This window comes from Peromyscus maniculatus, chromosome 1, assembly GCF_049852395.1.
Source record: "Peromyscus maniculatus bairdii isolate BWxNUB_F1_BW_parent chromosome 1, HU_Pman_BW_mat_3.1, whole genome shotgun sequence".
NCBI lineage: Eukaryota > Metazoa > Chordata > Mammalia > Rodentia > Cricetidae > Peromyscus > Peromyscus maniculatus.
In genome coordinates this window covers 173,113,399-173,129,040 of record NC_134852.1, presented here as the reverse complement: position 1 = coordinate 173,129,040, position 15,642 = coordinate 173,113,399, and the positions used below count along the sequence as shown (strand labels likewise).

General features: G+C 40.3%; 1 long non-coding RNA gene across 1 annotated transcript in view; it reads left to right on the top strand.

Moving 5' to 3' along the window:
* The first annotated feature begins 890 nt into the window (after window positions 1-890).
* The window catches only part of LOC107402274 (uncharacterized), a 63,690-nt gene continuing 48,938 nt past the window's right edge, over window positions 891-15,642 (top strand). The window contains exons 1-2 of the long non-coding RNA XR_013047806.1: window positions 891-1,102; window positions 10,792-11,168. This is a non-coding gene — a long non-coding RNA (uncharacterized LOC107402274). The remainder of the gene's footprint in view (window positions 1,103-10,791; window positions 11,169-15,642) is intronic.

Below are 15,642 nucleotides of genomic sequence, written 5' to 3'. Positions count from 1 at the left end.
AACTGGGGACCAGTGGTGATTCTTTATGCAAAAAAAACCCAGCAGAGTGCCAGACTGGAGGGGATGTCCTGCAACCAAGATTAACTAACACATTCACAAAGAAATGATTGATACAAAAATAAATGATCTAGATGTACATTTACAATTTTTTCTTCTCTTTCCCTCTTTGTGAACCAACTCATTCCCAGGCCTCAATGGTCTGCTGATGGGAATTTTGCTCTGAGTTGTCAGAGAGCTCCAAGATGGACTGTTCTCTTAACGTCAGCAGGATTCACCGTGTTCATGGATGCTGTGCCTAAGATCCTGAGGACTTTGCTTACCCACATGTTTGAGGCATTAATATTTATTTAAAGGGTAATTATATTATAGGACAATGGCATCAGTTTCAGGGTTTGAATCCTGCTTCTATTTCTGACAGATACCATATTGTCACACAACTTTTAACACTGAAACTTACAATAATAATGATGCTAGCTTCTTAGGCTAAGAGAATCAACTGTTCATAAAACAAAGCGTCACACTCGGTTATAGCAGAAATGACAGATAGGGTATTTCTATTTTCCTTTTGAAGTATTTTTTTTTTGGGGGGGGGGGTAATTCTATTTCCCAATCGGCTTAATATAATGATGGACTCTGGAAATGGTTGGGTAAAAAAGAATGAACTTTGCGTCCCTTTTGGAGGTAGCTAAGGCAAATTGGAGAGGACCCAGGAACAATAGGATTCTGTAATTAGATTACACGGTGGCCAGAGGTCAAAACCGAGGGGCAGGCAGAACTTTCAGTCAAGGGTCAGCGATCAAGCACAGGCTGAGCTCAGTGGTATTTGCTGTGATGCCTAGGAGGGATCCGAGGAGAAAAGCAGAACGGAGGAGGCCATGAGCCACGCTCCTGGATCACAGCTGGCCAGATCTGTGCTGTAATCTGCAGCTTACTCTCCGCAGCGTGGAGAATGAGCCTCTAAAGCCAAAATCACATCTGCCGTTACTGTCTTCAAACTCCTGGAGAGGCTTAAGAGCCCAACTTCTAGCAAAGGGCCCATGAGCCTCTGCGCCTGTAAGCAGAGCCGGCGCTTGCTCTCCTCCAGCCACCACTGACACTCTAGGTACTCTTTAATTTTTTTTTTTTTCTTCTTAGAGGCAGGGTACATGTGTGGAAGTTGCAGGATAACTCGTGGGAGTGAATTCTCCCTTTTGCCACGTGGGTCCTGGGAATGAAACACAGATAGGCTTAGTTGCAAGCGCCTTTCCCTAACTTGGCCGTCTCTCTAGTCCCTCCCTCGTTGGCATTCTCTCTTCCTTTCTCTTTATCTAAAGAGTCATTATTTTAATTTTATGGGTGTGGTTGTTTTGCCTGCATATACGTCTGTGCATCACGTGTGTGTGTGTGTGTGTGTGTGTGTGTGTGTGTGTGTGTGTGTGTAGTCCCTGTGGAGGTCAGAGGAAATCATGGATCCCCTGGAGCTGGAGTTGTGAGCTGTCATGTGGGTGCTGGGAATGGTACCTGGGTACCAGGTCTTCTACAAGAGCAACAATTGATCTTGATGGCTGAGCCACCTCTCTGCTCTCTCACTAGTATTTAAAGAAAAAGAGAAAGTCTTGCATCCTCTTGTCCTGTGTCTTCAGAAGGCCATAGCGCCCAGATACTTGTCCTTGTATTATAGTCTTGGTTCCAGTCCCGATTTCCCAGTAAAGCCCACCTCAATCCCCACCCACACTCGTTCTCCTTTCAGCTTATTCCTCCTTTTTGTGGTATGCAAATTAGGAATTGAGTTTTCTTACCTGCCTGTTGGTTAGACTGTAAGTTTTCCGAGGGCAGAGACCCTTAACTATTTTGTTTATTAATGTGTCTAAGAGCCCGAGACAGTTCTTGGCACATGGTCTCACTAAATGACGGGAGAATCAGGACCAGCCTGGACTGAAGACAGCCCGGAGCAGTCTTGGCCACTGTCTGAGCACTTGCCGACCGAGGGCAATGGACTGTTCAGAACAACCCAGCCTTTTGACTTCAGCTAGTTTGACAGTCTTCCCTTTCCCTAAGTCACGGTATTTTCTCAATTTTATTGCCTTAGATTCTGGCTTACTCAGGCAAAGAAAGCCAGGGAGCCGTGGAGAAGACCTAGATGATCCAGATAATAGAAATGTCTTCACTTCAATTTTGTAAAAAAGAGGCAAACAGCTATTAGAGCCTGGCTCCTCTCTCATTGCTTGTCTCTAGTTTGGTTTAATGATTACCTCATGATTCAGCAGTTACTACTTTTCTTTGATTTTTTTCAACTCTTGTAATTTCTGACCTTCTGCTAGTGGATTCATTTTGTCATTATTTGTACACACTGCTCTCTCCCCCATTTTTTAAAAACGTGACTGTGATTTAAATGCTTCCAGTTTTCATAAAGCGCTAGTGTTCTTTATATAGAAATACGAATCATAAGATTATTTAGATTGATTTGGGGGTATCTACCTAGGTCTGACTTACTAGTGCCTGATATAGTTCTACTAACCTTTGCTCCAACCTTAAAGGCAGGATTTTGAACTCAGTAAATTTATTACAGTCTGTTCAGCTTGCATGTACTCTTTGGACCAGCCCCTTAAGAATCATAGGAAGTAAATGGTGATAGATTCCTGAATTACACCTCAGGTAACCTAAAATAATCAGTATTTTATTAACTTCGAAGGAGAAACTTCTGACTCAAGGCCAGAATACTAGCTATTAACTAACAAGAACATGCCTTGGAGTCTATGGTGTAGTGAACTCATGTTCCCAGTAGCATGCTGTAGCCATGGCTAGTCAGCTCTACTGTGGAAATTCACCGGTTTCTGTAGCATTTGGCATACGTGTTATCACCCACAAAACACGCAAGCTCTACCTGCAATTTCTTCTACCACAGCAGATACTCAGAGACCATCAAGGAGACCTTTGTTCTTTTAGAGACAGGATTATTAAGTCATCTTTTGGCTCTCTGTCAGATTTTTTAGACAGTGTTTTTCTGTGTAGCTCTGGCTGTTCCGGAACTCACTGCATAGACCATGCTGGCCTTGAACTCAGAGATCCACCAGCCTGCTAGGATTAAAATGCATGTACCACTATGCCTGGTTCAGAATAAGTTTTGAAGGAATCAGAGACAATTCATCTGGTCAGTATATCTAGGGACAAAGCATAAAGAGGGCATCTGAAGGACTAAAGCAAATGTCTGAACACGTATCAACCACGTTATTAGCTTTCCTTAATTTTTTCCTCTTTCTTTACATAAAAGAAAATAGTACGACTTAAAATCAGGTAAGTAAAATTTCACAAACTCAAATTCTCATCATCAAATCAGATGGAGAAGCCAATCAATAGTCTTGGTGAGGGTTTGACAAACTATGGCCCTTGGCCAAAACATTTCTGCTCACTATTTTAGTGAATAATTTTTTGGGGGGCGGGGTCTTACTACTTTGAGTGCCTCTACATGACAGCAGCAGTGAGCGATCTCAGCAGAGTTAGAGGTAGCAATACCGAAGAATTTATTATTGGCTCTTTACAGGAAAATGCCTTGGCTGCCAGCTGGATTGCTATCAGGTTATTCTAAATTATTCTAATTAGCTTTATGTGAAATGAGGAAGTAATAAAATCATATAATTTTGCTATGTGTGAAAGACATAAGTGATATTTCCCTGTTGGACTGTTCACAAAATAATCCAGGAACCTGATGCTATGAGAAGCTTCAAGCCATTGTTAGTTTATAAGCTCACATGCAGAATTATTAAATGGGCCTGAATGCATAGTCTCCATCTAAATGGGGACAGAAGATGTAGATAGCCACAGGGGGGAACTCTTTTTCTCTTATTGATATATTTTTATTTTTTAAGAGTTTATTTTTTTTTTTTACCTGCATGTATGTCTATGTACCACATGTGTGTTTGTTACTCAGCAAAGCCAGAAGAGAGCCTTGCATCCCCATGGAACTGGAATTACACATGGTTGCAAGCTGCCATGTGGATGTTGAGACTCAAACCTGGGCCATCTGGAAGAGCAGCCAGTGCTCTTAACCACTGAGCAATCTCTCCAGCCCTGAGAAGTCTTTCCAAAGTGAAGGATGTGCTCATCAGAGTGTGGACAAGACATCTACCAAGGTGCAGAAATGACAGTATAACTTCAGGTTTTATACTACTATCTTAGTTAGGGTTGCTATTGCTGTGATAAAACACCATGAATGAAAAGCAAGTTGAAGAAGAAAGGTTTATTGAGCTTACACTTCCACACTGTAGTCTATCACTGGAGGAAGTCAGGACAGGGAACTCAAACAGGGCAGAAACCTGGAGGCAGGAGCTGATGCAGAGAGGCTGTGGAAGGGTGCTCCTGACTGGCTTGCCCCAAGTGGCTTGCTTAGCCTCATTTCTTGGGAACCACCCACAATGGACTGGGCCCTCCCCCATCAATCACTAATTAAGAAAATGCTTTACAGGCTTGCCTACAGCCAGATCTCTTGGAGGCATTTTCTCAGTCGAGATTTCCTCCTCTCAGATGACCATGGTTTGTGTCAAGTGGACATCAATCTAGCCAGCACAACTACTGCCTAGAGAAGTCAGCTTCACTAATATTTAATGTATACATTGGCACTAGTTCCTGCACAAATGTATCGTCAGGCAAGTTACTTGAAGAATCTTAAAGAAAGAGCAGAAATGACCTAGTTTCAGACTACTAGGTGTGGAGTTCTGGCCGTCTTGATTTCTGTGTGTTGACACTCACTGAAGTATGCATGTGCTTAGTTAAACGATTTGGGGAATTCATTGTCTGGATGGACTACAGACACTCCTTGAAAAATATCTCAGATTGGAGGTAATAATTCATGCACTACTTAATAATAAAAAAAATGGTGGAGGCAGTATTTCTTATCACCCTTTGGGATTGTTTCTCAGCTGTGAAGGAGGGCTGAAAGATGGACCATTTATTCTAGTGAGTTGCTGAATAGTCATAGCAATATCTCTGAAATGGATTCACATCCTCTGTCATTGTAGACTTTTTGCCCTGGTTGAATATTTTGTTGAATTTCAGTAATTTTTACATAGTTAGAAATATTTAAAAAGAGTACCATTGTTTGTAGATAAAAATGAGATCCCTTTCTGTTCATGTTCGTGTATCATCAGGAATTAACTATTTAGCAATGACAATTATTAAAGTGATGAACAGAAATAATGAGCATTATGGCAGACAGAATCACCAGGATTTAAAAATATAACTAATATAATAAATGTACAGTGTTTACATAAGCCTTAGGAGTGCTAATGAGCTTTTAAAGGAAGGATAGTGAATGTTGGAGCCGCACAGATGGCTTCACAGTTAAGAGCACTCGCTGCTCTTGCAGAGGACTGGGTTTGGTTCCCAGCACCCACATGGCAGCTCACAACTGTCTGTAACTCCAGTTCTAGGGGTTTGAATACCCTCTTCTGGCCTTAAAAATCACCAGACACTCAAGAGATGTATATACATACATGTAGGCAAATACTCCCATGATGTGGGATGTCTTTCTGTATGCTGTAAATATGTCTTGCTCTGATTGGTTGATAAATAAAGCTGCATTGGCCAATGGCAGGGCAGGATAAGGTTAGGCGGTACATTCGAACTAAAGACGGGATGAGGAAGGGTGGAGTTGGCAGAAATGCCAGCCAGCCACTAAAGGAGCAATAAGATGCCATCAGACCAGTAATGCCATGGCCACACAGCAACATATAGATGAATAGGAATGATTTAATTTAAGATAAAAGAGCAAGCTAGTAAGAAGCTGAAGCCATAGGCTATACAGTTTGTAATTAATATTAAGCCTCTGACTGATTTTTTATAAGAGGCTGCAAGACCATGGGGCCAGGTAGGACCAGAGAAACTTAGGGCTACACTCATACATGTAAAATAATCCTAAAAATTTAAAAGTATAGGAGATATCTTTGGAAATGAACAGAAAATAAAAATTAAAAGGACTGCTATTTGCTATTACTGTATCATTTTTTTAAAATCTATTTTGTGGGCCAGTAAAGGAGCTTGCCACCAAGTCTAACTATCTGAGGATCTCATATGGTAAAAAGAGACAGCTGATTCCCATAGTTGTCGCCTACCTCCAAAGGCACTATGACAAACACATGCCCATGCACACACTATTCTCCATGACTTTGTTTTTTGAGGTTTTAGTTATTCATAGTCAATTCAGTCTGAAAACACTAAATAAAAATGCCCCTACATGTTAATTCTGTGGGCTTCTGAGTAGTACAGAAGGATCTCACGCCATCCCATTTGCTCTGCCAAGCTTGGCCCTCACCTCCAGTCTAGCAGATCACTGTTTGTATGCCACCAGCCTGCCCCTTTCTCTGTAGCTGTCCCTGGGACCAGATCGTCTGGCATCACAGTTCTCCTGCTTGTGGAACCATTGTGTCATAGCCAGACACTGTGGCGTGTTGCCTGTCATTCTCCTCTTGTCCCCAAGGCTCGTGCTGCTCATGTCATTACAGGGGATGATAAAATAGTACAGCCTAATGAGATGTTTTTGAGATGTGGGCTAGATTCGTGTGAATTTTTGAATAACCTGTCCTTATAATTGCTCTGTGAGTTATGAATGTCTCCCTGTGCCTAATTATGATAGGCATGTTCTATCATCGGAAAAACATATTCCATAGTTTGGGATTATTGTGACTTCAGGATCCCTTCCAATAAGGGAACCTATTGTATTCCATATTTTCACCTCTCAAAGGTCATTCTTATTCAGATATTTTTCTCCAGTCTGGTGGCAACCATGATCTCCCACAGTGCCACTGGTGACCAATGCTTTTCTTTCATCCTTCTTTGTTAAGCAACAGGAATTCTGTGACAGCTCAAGTTAGTACTTGACTCCAGGGTTTGTTTGTTTGTTTGTTTGTTTGTTTCTCTATTTTGGCCTAACCACAGAGATTTTTCCTTTTGAATTGGTTTAAGAAGAAAATCTCACACGCAATCTTTGTTACTAGATTGTCCAGAAACTCTGGCTTCTTATCAGATTTCTCTTGTCTCCAGGAAGCCAGTCTCAAATGCAAATCTCACAGACTTTAAAAGGTTCGACAAATGTCAAAACACCTTTCACTCCCTCGAGTCCAGCAGCGAGCTGGTGCCAATGATAATTAGAAGTCGTGAAGACAGATTGGCACTTGAGACATGTGTGGGAACAATGTGGCGGCCCAGAGTAGAAGGACTGTACATCTCATGCTTACATAGTCTGCAGTCCTGTAAGGATTTCGGTTTTTGAGTGAAACTGGTTTGGATTTCTCAAATGCTCAGTATGCATATTTTAGAGAGGAATTCATAAAAACTGATTCTGATAGGGACTGAACTCTGGTATCATGACTAAAGACACATTTTTTTTTCTTTAAGCAAAAGTTTAATCATGTCAGTTTTATATAGACAATAGCTTAGGGGAATTTAGAATTAAAAGTTTTTTAGACTTTTTGAGATGGCTTAGATTTGGAACACTTTTAGAAATAAGAAATCATTAATTCATGTCTTAATATGTTTTTGCATGGGGATGAAGAGGATCTGAGCCTTAAATGTGCGAATCTGTTATATTGTTCATGGCATTTTTATTACATTAGCCAGTAAATCCCAGGCAGTCTAGAGTAGCTACAAAAATCACACATATTCTATTTGTATTTCAGCTACCTAAAACAGTATTTTATTTATGCCTACAATGTGTCATACATATACTAAGCCTTTGCATAAATGCTCTGAACAGTTCGCAATTTTTTTTTTTAAATCTGTACACACTTGAGGACTATTCCAATCCTCATTAGTAGCAGTGGCTCCTGACCAGGGGTAGAGTGACTCATCTTTCTTGATATGGAAGGTGTTGCTTGAAGAAAAACCTACCAGAATCTCATGGTGGCAGAATTTAAACTTAAACCTGATATAGCAGTTACTTGTCTCACATTGTACAAAATGTCTGATGAAGGCATTTATGGAGGGACTAGTTGATGTGGGCTCCTGGTTTGAGAGAATACAGGCAGGGGTCCATGGTAGCTGGATGATGAGGTGGCTGGCAACATTGTATCTGCAGTCATAAAGCATAGAAATGAATCCTGATGCTCAACTCATTCATTTTCTCTTTTTTATTCAGTCTGGAACCCCAATCCTTAGAGGTATGTTTCTATGGTGATTCTAAATAAAAGTTAAATTGACAAGATTAACCATTACATCTGGCTTAAGAGCCATGCTTTATGCCTTTATATTCTGTTTCTCATATTTCCCTGGCCAAATTATAGGTATGTTTCAATGACTATAGATTGCTGTGAAACAATCTTTTGTACACTATAAATATATATTACTCTTATTGGCTAGTAAAGAGCTGACTGGCCTATAGCTGGACAGGAGGAGATTAGGCAGGAAAACCAGAGTAAGAGGATGCTGGGAGAAAGAAGGGAAGAATCATGGGAGTGAGAGGAGTCACCAGTCAGATGCAGAGGGAGCAGGAGATGAATGTGCCATGCTAATAAAGGTACTGCCACATGGCAAAGCATAAATATGGAATATGGGTTAATTTAAAATATAGGAAATAGTTAGTAATAAGCCTGAGCTGTTGGCCGAGCATTTGTAATTAATACTAAGCCACTGAGTGGTTATTCAAGAGTAGCTGCCAGGCCAGGAAAACTTTGCCTACAATAGGTGAGTTAAGTTATGACCTCTTTGGTGGTAATAATAAGAGACAGAATGTGATAGATAGACCAGTATTCCCTAGCAGATTTCTTTCCTCACCTAGCAACTCTTGATGTCCTGTTTTGATCAAATTGCAGAGCAGCACTGTCTGGCAAGCTCTACATGGTCACTATCCCCTGGTATTGGACAATGATAGGAGGTTATGGGATTGCTGCCTAAGTGAGACATTCCAGTAACAGCTGAAATGCTTATCTTAGAGGGATGCTGAAAATGGGATCGACTGAGTGTTGGAGAGCTAGGAGGGATGAAGGTGAGATACTGCTCTCCTCAATAAGGGAATCAAGGAAGTTCACAATATTCTGGTAGGGTTTACTTCCATTGAGAGCCTCATGACTGGAGAAAAGCAGTCAGCTCTTTCCCATGGAATAAAACCATGCTAAGAGCTTCATGGAATTCCTGAGTTATGCTGTTCTGTGTTCCCCACAGCTCACAGTTAATATAAACCTACCTCACTTTTTTACATTGCATACCCTTGGGCAGCAGAACTCAGGTAGCTTGTGAAAACTCAGAGAGCATTGGATGTGTGGGTTTCCATTACTAGATACTGATCCAATAACTGATCAAACATCAATATATTTATGAAGTCCCAAATGTACGCATTATGGCCTATGTAATGGGAAGTACTCTTCCGTGTGACAGACAGCATCTTATGTCACTTTACTTTTTCATATGGAAATAAGACTTGGGCAGCATCATCTGTCATCATGCTTCTGCTTTCCCACAATCTTCTTGTGGATCATCATCATTGTCTTTGGGCGTATATCAGAATTCCAGTCTCAAGAGGCCCGAGCCATGGGAAATCTGGGTCCACTGCTGCCCTCCCAGTTTGGGCTCTTCTGGGGTCACTGATTTTCTACCATTAGCTCTGGCCCTTCTGCTGTTCTTTGCTGAGTAGCACAGACTTTGAAGGAAGAGGCACAGAAGGATCAAGCAATCTGTTCGCTGATGAGGAAGAATGCTTTGTTCAGTCCTCAGAGCTACCAAGAATTACCCCTTCAAGCCTGCCCAGCCATGTTCCCACAGGGCAGTGGTTCTCAACCTGTGGGTCACAACCCCTTTAGAGGTCAAATGACCCTTTCAGGGGAGTCACCTAAGACCATTGGAAAACAGATATTTACATTATGATTCATAACAGGAGCAAAATTACAGTTATGAAGTAGCAACAAAAATAATTTTATGGTTGAGGGGATCACCACAACATGAGGAACTGTATTAAAGGGTCTCAGCATGAGGAAGGTTGAGAACCACTGCCATAGGGTGATTGCCAAACCAGAATATATCCATGCATTTTTCATTTTTCTGTGTCTTCCCCACTTGCAAAGGAAAAATTAGTTTTCTACAGTGGAGTCTCACTGGCTCACACTTCAGGGGAGGCCCCATCCCCAAGTGGTAGATGGCCAACTCAGACAACTCTCAAGGGGATTTCTGTAGACTTTTAGTCACATACAGTCTTTTTTGGGCATTTTCTGTCTCATTAGTCTTTTGCTTATATAATGTGGTTTTAGATTTTGTGTTTGTATGTGTGTCTGTATGAGTTTCTTTTTGTTGTTTGTTTGTTTGTTTGTTTGTTTGTTTTTAAAGAGAAAGAGAAAGAATGGGCATGGAGTTGGAGAATTGTGGAGGATCTGGGAAGAGCTGAGGGAGGAGGAAACATTAGAATGTATTGTATGAAAAAAATTAATTAAAAAACAAGGAACAAGCAAAGGAATGAGTCTTCTTTACTCAGCTGTAGTTCAACAAGACCCAACATCTATACATGGTTAGGAGAAAGGATGTCTATTTTACTGGGTATAAAAGACATCAAAGTCTAAAGTAATGAATGTCTCCCCACTTTTACTTTCTTAGGGCATGAGGTAGAATGTCTTACATTCCCCCTTAATTAGTTACCTACTTCAAACCTAGGAGAAATTTTAATATAGCATAAAAATTTCAATACACATGGACTTACCAGCTCCAGGCCAGTCTGCTACATCAAAGAAGCCTAGAATAAGACTTTGGGTTTGCTAATCATTCTCTAACAAAACAGAGTGCCTTTTACGTTATAATCTAAATACAAAATCCCATGTCTTATTATTATTTATTTTTCAGTTTTCAAGTGTTCGGAAAGATCGTCCAGAGGAAGCATTGCCAGGGACCTCATAGAGCGGCGACTGAAGAAGCCAAACTCCTCACTGTGCTCTGATGAAAGCAGGCAGCCCTTCGAAGTCCTTTGATATTCTGTCACTGTGGTGATTTGGCAGTAACTTTGGCAGTGTGAATAGAGGAGAGGTGGAAAAAGAAATCTCATTTGTGCAGTGACACTTGGCTGGGATTGCTCCATAGAATGTTATGCTGGAACTAAATGAAATTGTCCACCATTATGTTAATAGGCATAGCCGTTTATGAAAGCATCTCTGCAATGCTGGAGAACCTTGGGCTGATCTCACTTATGTCCTGTGTCCAGAAGCCTTCCAGGAATAACATAGGTAATGATTGCTCTGGAATGATCTTAGGCCCTTCTCTGCCTACTGATCTCAGTTGGGAGTGTCAAATAATGGTAAGGCTCATTAGTCAGGATTTGAATATTCTGTTTTCATGGACACTGCCTATAGACAGGTAAGTTCATTTCCTCTCTGCTTCCTTTGAGTCCAGCATTACAAAGGTGATGAGGGTGTGGTGTTCCTTGTCTAGTCCCAAACACTTGCTGTGCAACAACACTACTCACGCTGTTGCCTGCTGTGACTGAGGAGGTCTTAATGTTAACACTAATTTGCTGAATAAAATGATTTCATTGCCACACCTTCAACTGAAGCTCACTGAAACATATGTGGTATACTAGCTCAACCCAAAGCTCTTAGTCTAAAGTTGACCTTTAAAGCAAGCAAGCAGCAAGCAAACAGACAATGTGTAGTTCTGGATTTGTGCTCATTGCCTCAGCCTCAGAAAATAAGGATTAAAAATTTGCCTTTGCTCATTGGTTAAGAGCACTTGCTGTTCTTGCAAAGGCCTTGGGTTTGGTACCAGCACTCACATGGCAGCTCACAGCTTTATTTAACTCGTTCCAGCAGATTTGATACCCTCTTTTGACCTCCACAGGCATTGCATCCAGGTGGTACACATGCATACATGCAAGCAAAACACTCATACACATAAAGTAAAAATAAATACATGAAAAGAAAAGTCTGTCTTCATAGTGTTCCTTGTACATTTTTTTTAAATGAAGATGTTCTGAATTTTGCCTGTTTGTTTACCCAAACAAAACAAAATAGGACACTTTCTTTGACACACACACACACACACACACACACACACACACACACACACACACACACACACACACTCCTGTTATCTTTTCCTTAACATACTTTTTAAATAAACTATGTTTTTCTAGGGGAAGAGGCTGGTGTCTGAGAGAGAAATCAGTGGTTAAGAGTGCTCACACACTGTTTGTTCTCCTAGAGGATGTGAGATCAGTTTCCAGTATTCTCTTTAGGCTGCTTTCAACCTCCCGTGACTCCAGCAGCAGGGAGCTGGACTCTTATGGCTTCTGTGGGTATCCCAACACATGTGGCAGACTCTTAAACACACACACACACACACACACACACGAATAAGAAAAGCAGATAAGTCATAAAAACAAAACAAAACAAAACAACAACACAACCCTTTGTGTTAGAAGGGACCTAATGTGAAAAACAGTACGGGTGTGAGTGGATATATACGATACATACTGTGCTCTAAAGGAATTCTTTTACAACATATTTAAGGTCCATTGAAGCTTTTGAATTCCACAGAGCACAGGTGGCAGTGTGTGCTGAGTGCACATGACTGGAGCTGAACAGGAAGCAGTTGAATCTCAGGTGGGAGGGGGGAGCAGAGGTGGGGGGGTGCTGGAAAGCACATAAGCGACCTAGCAGCTCGGTTAGATCATGACAGGTGGCTGTTGATTGGGACAGGCATATAACTCACCTGGGTGCCATAGTGGAAATGTCATGCCTTATTTTAGAAGGAAATTAGATTCAGGCTGGGAGACATACTTTCAGGACTAATAATATTCTAGTAACATGTTTTAATTGCGCCTCTTACTAACAGCAATTTTCAAGTTTTCTTTTGACAAGGACTAAGATAAAAATAAAATGATACTAAAACAAAGAAGGTTAGTGAAAAACTGTATAAACTATATAAAATATGATAAGGGATTATAGGACATGTATCCTCCCATAAATTTTGTAAAATGCCATTTTTTAAAAAATAAGTTAAAATTTTAATTAGAGACAGACAAATCTATAGAAAAAGAAAATAGATCCCAGGTGGCCTGCAGCTAGGGGTGCCAGAGAGGACTCAATAACATCACAGAGAGATGTATTTAGGGTGACAAACATGTTCCCCATCTGGATTGTGGCGATAGTTGCTTACCTGTATAAGCTAATGAAGATCATTGATCTGAACGCTTACAATGTGTGAGTTTTATAACATCAATCATACCTTATAAGGTTCATTTTAAAAATTAGCCAGCTGCTGCATCCTGACATTTGATTTATAAATAAGTTCTTGGAAAAGACTCAGAAGCACAGGCAGCAGTAATAGCAGCAGTAGATCACTGGACTTCATTCAGAGTAAGAATTTCTGTGTATCAACAAATAAGAAGATTGGCTGGGCAGTGGTGGCACACACCTTTAATCCCAGCACTCAGGAGGCAGAGGCAGTTGGATCTCTGTGAGTTCGAGACCAGACTGGTCTACAGAGTGAGTTCCAGGACAGGCTCCAAAGCTACACAGAAAAACCCTGTCTGGAAAACAAACCAACAAAAACAAACAGACAACAAACAAACAAACAAACAAACATACACAGAAAAACCCTGTCTGGAAAACAAACCAACAAAAACAAACAGACAACAAAAAACTAAAACAAACAAACAAACATACACAGAAAAACCCTGTCTGGAAAACAAACCAACAAAAACAAACAAACAAACAAACAAACCAAACAAACAAACAAACAAAAACATAATAAACACAGAGAAACTATGGAGTGGAAAAACATTAGGAAATCATGTATCCAATTAGGTTTTTTTACATAGACATAGACACAGACACAGACACAGACACACACACACACACACACACACACACACACTTTGTTTGTGAGCCTATTCTTTAACAGTTGAGTCATTGTTCCATCCCAATATATACATATATAAAGAGCAGCTATGTATGAGTCAATAACAACAGAAAACCCAGCTGAGAGGTGAACACTGGATGTAAATAGGCATTCCTTTAATTACAGCTACAGAAAAATTTCAAGTCTAAAAACTATAGAACTGTTTTCATTTGTAATTTGAATTTTCTATTCTTCTAGTCAGAGAGACATGTAGTGTTTAAAGGGTATTTACAGTTGACTCAAAAAAAGAATATTTCTAAGTTGAGTGAAACAGGAAGAACAGGATAAATGACTTCATCTTTGCCCAACTGTAACTTATTAAGTTGTGGCCCTTGATTTCTTCATCTGTAACATTAAGGACTTGTAACTTCAAATTCCTAAAAAAATGACTATACTCTAAAACTCTTTAAAATCATATATATTGAGAAAGATGCTTTTACAAGGTGGAATTTGATGTACTTTTTAGAATCACAATTATGAAAGGAAATAGAATTCAGAGGCAAAACAAGCTATTTCTGCTCACAAGTGTCATTGTCCTTTGGCTGTATCTCTATTGTACCTGGCATGACTTTACATTCTGATCTATAGTCACATGATGATAAGTTTTATCTCCTTGCTAATTACTAAAACTTCAATTGGGGGTACACTGAGGACTGAACCCAGGGCTAGATACTTTATCACAGTGCCACACTAAGGTTTAAATTCTTTAAGGAAATGATTCAACTTTCCAAATGCCTCCTCTCTTAGTTCCTCTTCCTCTGTCCTAACTTGTCCACTCATTTTCTCCTTGAAACAAGGCAGCTGGAAACAACTTCACAAGTGAATGTAAATCACCAACTTTATGGACCCAGACCCTTCCTCTGACTTGACTGGTCATCTAGACTTCTCTCAAGAGTTGATTTGCATTTCTTTTTCTTTTTCTTTTTCTTTTTCTTTTTCCTTTTCTTTTTCTTTTTCTTCTTTTTCTTTTTCTTTTCTTTTTTCTTTTCTTTCCTTTCCTTTCCTTTTCTTTATTTTCTTGAGACAGGGTTTCTCTGTGTAGTTTTGGTGCCTGTCCTGGATCTCACTCTGTAGACCAAGCTGGCCTTGAACTTACAGAGATCTGCCTGGCTCTGCCTCCTGAGTACTGGGATTAAAGGCATGGGCCACCACTGTTCAGCCTTTGATTTGCATTTCTAACAGTCCTAAAATATTACATTTCTGCTATTGTGTGATTGCATACAACACTGAAGCCTAGCCTTGAGCTTGTCATCTTGGTGCCCACATTTAGTCATAAGCAGTTACAGATGTCACTGCTCTGCTCTTAAGCAACAGTTTCAGTGAGAGGAAAAGGAAGCCATTTTTAATATAAGGATGTAGCAGAGAATCTGATTGACCCAATCCCATTAGAATGATTATACTAGAAATAACAGCCCTTGGCTTTCATCTTATTCTGAATGAGCAGCTATTTTCAGTGTGCATCCCATAATGACTCCCAATTCTCAGAACACTGAAAAACCTTTCAACAGGCTGCATGGCAAAATGAAGTACATTGCTTGTGAGGCAGGAAAAAGATGTGGGTGCAGCACACCGTCTTATCTGTGACCGTGGAATGTCTTTGCTATATCCTGCACATTATGAACCCACAGTAACCATGCATTTGAACTTTATATGTATCTTGTTCCTTGAAGAACAATTTTCTGTTGACCTTTGCATCTCATTACAGGTCAGAACAGAACCTACAGGACCTCTAGAAAGCTCTTGTCACACATATGCTCTCCTCATGTCCATGTTCATGGCGGCTTTATTAGGATGGTCAAT